The 3873-nt window shown below is 43.4% G+C and overlaps 1 long non-coding RNA gene across 1 annotated transcript; it reads right to left on the reverse strand.

Moving 5' to 3' along the window:
- Positions 1–761: 761 nt before the first annotated feature.
- On the reverse strand, positions 762–3137 carry LOC135976917 (uncharacterized). Its single transcript, XR_010594176.1, has 2 exons — positions 3084–3137; positions 762–1522 (listed from the first exon to the last, which is right to left on the reverse strand). It is a non-coding gene; the product is annotated as an uncharacterized LOC135976917 (long non-coding RNA).
- Between the last annotated feature and the right edge of the window lie 736 nt (positions 3138–3873).

The raw sequence follows: 3873 nt of genomic DNA on the forward strand, positions 1-3873 counted from the left end.
TAGATTGATCGCTACCTGCCGATCCGGTGAGTAGTGTAGACGTAGCCTTCGAAAGCTTTTCCTACTGTCCAACGTAAACCGCCCATTGCGTCTTGTCCTATCCTCAGAGGTTAAGAAGAACAATTTTTCTCCCCCCTCCTTTTAACAACCTTTTACTTACTTGAAAACTGTTATCATGTCCCCTCTCAATCTTCTCTTCTCCAGACTAAACAAACCCAATTTTTTCACTCTTCCCTCATAGGTCATGTTTTCCAGACATTTAATCATTTTTGTTGCTTTTCTCTGGACTTTCTCCAATTTGTCCACATCTTTCCTGAAATGTGGCGCCCAGAACTGGACACAGTACTCCAGTTGAGGCCTATTCAATGCAGAGAAGAGTGGAATAATTACTTCTCATGTCTTGCTTACAATACTCCTGCTAATACAGCCCAGAATGATATTCGCTTTTTTTGCAACAGCGTTACACTATTGACTTATATTTAGCTTGTGATCCATTCTGACCCCCAGATCCCTTTCTGCAGTAGTCCTTCCTAGGCAGACGTTTCCCATTTTGTATGTGTGCAACTGATTGTTCCTTTCTAAGTGGAGTACTTTGCATTTGTCCTTATTGAATTTCATCCTATTTACTTCAGATAATTTCTCCAGTTTGTCCAGATTATTTTAAATTTTAATCCTATCCTCCAAAGCACTGTAGCAATGTCTAGATAGCCAAGAAAAATAAAGAGAAGGAAGGTAAAGGAAACACCAGGATCCAGTGGATACCATAAATTATCATTTTTATTCCAGCGCGTCTACAATTAAAGACGGAATATAAAACAGGAGAACAAATTTACTTCATTATCATCTATTTCTCTGTACCAGTGTACGGTACGGTATGTCTCTGAAGGGTGTAAATACCAATATTTCAGGGGTACAAAGCCAATTGCAGACTAAACCAATCTCTAGAGGATACTGATGACTGAATAAATACACAGTGTACAAGTAAACTCTGAAACCCCCCAGAAGCCAAGCCAGGGAAAACATAAGAGAACCAATTATGAAATAAGTTACAAACAGGAACTTGTTAATTTCCTTGACATTTTGGGGCTGTTGATGCTCCGTGGTGGATGCTCATATCATTTCAGTTGTACTTCTGCATAGGCGGGCACTTAGGTGAAGGGCATTTTGGTGGCTTGCATGGCTCCTGGCACTGGGGTGGAGGACACGGCTCCTGGCACTGGGGTTGAGGACACGGCTCCGGGCACTTGGGTGGAGGACACGGCTCCGGGCATTTCAGTGGGGGGCACGGCTCCGGGCACTGGGGTGCAGGACATGGCTCTGGGCACTTGGGTGGAGGACATGGCTCCGGGCACTGGGGTGCAGGACACGGCTCTGGGCACTTGGGTGGAGGACATGGCTCCGGGCATTTCGGTGGGGGGCACGGCTCCGGGCACTGGGGTGGAGGACACACTGGTGGTGGCAGGCAGGTTTGCTTACACTGCTGTTGATGTTGGTAAGACATATTTCGACGATTTAGGTAAACCTGAAAGGAAAGTAACAACACAGCCCTTGTGAGTATAAGACACAGTTCCAGCATTTTCCTTCATTGCAACATGGGGTTTTCCAGAAGAGCCTAAGGGAATTAGATGCTCAATTCTCAGTGAATTTCAGTAGGATTTGGACTCTTTTGAAATTTTCAAGCTAAACCTTGCCTCTCCTTTTTCAGGAATTTATGTCATCGACTCTTACTTGTCACCTGAATATCCCCAGTGGGATTAAGAGCTTTCCATTCAATTGTGCACTGAGTTACCATTTATTGGGGTTCGATTATTTTCTGTTGGCAATGGCTTCTAAGAATGCATCCCTGCTAGGGCTCCCAGTGCAAGGCTTGTCATTTGCATCGCTTGAGACCTCCATCAAGAGAGCTGCCGGTTGCATTAGGTGCCTCTCTCTTTAGATAATAATCACTGACGGAGCTACATTGTGCAATTTCCACGTGTAGCTCTGTTGACCAAATACGTGAGTATGGGTTGCACAATACAGCCCAAAATGCTGGACTGATCAGGCACGATAGCATGAAAGCTAAGTGGTGACAAAATGTTCAAGCTGCGCCTAATTAGCTCTTCTAATTACACCAGTTGAGGATCTAGCCCTGAGACTGCAGGACCTCCTGTTTTAATGTCTCTATTTCTCCTTCCCATTGTCTTCTAGGCTTCTCCTGTCCATTTACCCTGAAATCTTTTGCAGTTAACCATAACACTGAGTATTTCCAGGTCTTTTTTGTTTGTTTTTGAATACCTTAAACTTCTTCCATGACATTCCTTCTCATGCCACTATCACTATTCCCATTTTAATATAAATTGCTGGGTGGGAAAAAGGTTAAAAAAAGCAAGAAGGTGAGACACAGCTGAACCACAGACTAGCATGACGTGGGACATTTCTCTGGGGAATGGTTGGCAATTGCAAATGATTTCACCAGGCACCAGTGTCAGACGCCTGTAAAGAGGGTTGCTTATCCCCTTTTGTGGCCCGTCCCCAGTGGTTAAAAACCTGCTACTCAGGGTTTGAAATTTTCTTCAATTTTATTTAAACAAAAATGAAAAAAATGACCTACTCACAATCTAAATGTTTAGTTGAATCCCAAATACTTTTCTTTCAAATTTTCAGTTCACCAAAATTTTTGAACTATTTTGTTTCCTGATCCACCTGAAACACTTTTTCAAAACATGTTTTTGCAATCCCCAGTGAGCCAAAAAAAACAGTGCTTTGCATCACTTTAATTTCTAAGTGCTTCACTGAAGAGAGAATGAATTGATGCTTCTGCTTCAGGCTAAGCATATGGTTAAATGATTTTCTAGGCAGGGCCTTAATCCTCTAACTCAAGTTGCAGAGTCCGTGTTACAGTGCCAAATGCCCTCAGTCCAAACCCTGCTGCAGACTCATAAACACTGACATGGATATAATTGATTCCAATCACCAACGCTAGCGATATAGGGCAATAATCAATAAATCCCATCCTTAAACAGAATGCTTGTGTTATAGAACAAAGGGTCAAGATAATGACCACTACAAAGGAAGCCTTCAATAATCAGAAAGAGACTTACCTAATTCACCTACAAGAGTGAGTGACCAAGAAGCATCGAGAAGACAAGTGGATTGAGAAGCACTATGAAAAGAGACCTTTTATAGCGTTTCTGAGCCCTGTTTCCTGCAAAGGAGGCTCTGGATGGATAGTGTGAGGACATTGTATGTAGCAACCCGAACCTGCTCCACCGCCACCTCCTTAAATTCCTTGTTTGAATCATCTCCTTTACTGGAAAATTCCCAACCTTCTCCCATTTCAGAGCCAAGCAATTCCCTCCTCTTCCCCCTCCATTCTGAAAGATGAGGAAATGAAACTAGAGTTGGGAAACAGCATTTGCTGAAACAAACAACTCGATGCTTTGTTTTGAAAATTATTTTCTCCCGTCTTGTTTAAATAAATTCTGGCATTCATGGATTTGCTTCAATCTTTGCATTTCCTTCAAATGTTCTATACACGATTTCTCCTGGTTGCAAAGACACGGATTCAATGGATTTCAGTGGAACAAGGCCAAGTTCAAGGGTCCAGGCGAGCGATTCGGCCTTTGGACTCTGCCCCTAGTAATCTTAGTCTTAGAGCCCTCCATACCCAGCCCAGTCCTCTCCACTCCTTGGCCGGCCTAGATTAACGATTCACCACAGACTCCTGCTGCTGTGAAGTTTGGGTCCTTATGTTCTGACGCTGGCTCTTCACAGAGTGGAACCGTCTCACCCTGTCCTGTTGCAACGATCACAACATTTCTACCACTGAAATACATTGATAGATTCCGGGACTTTAAGGCCAGAAGGGACCGTTATGATCATCTAGTCTGA

The sequence above is a fragment of the Chrysemys picta genome, chromosome 20 (assembly GCF_011386835.1).
Source record: "Chrysemys picta bellii isolate R12L10 chromosome 20, ASM1138683v2, whole genome shotgun sequence".
Lineage (NCBI taxonomy): Eukaryota > Metazoa > Chordata > Testudines > Emydidae > Chrysemys > Chrysemys picta.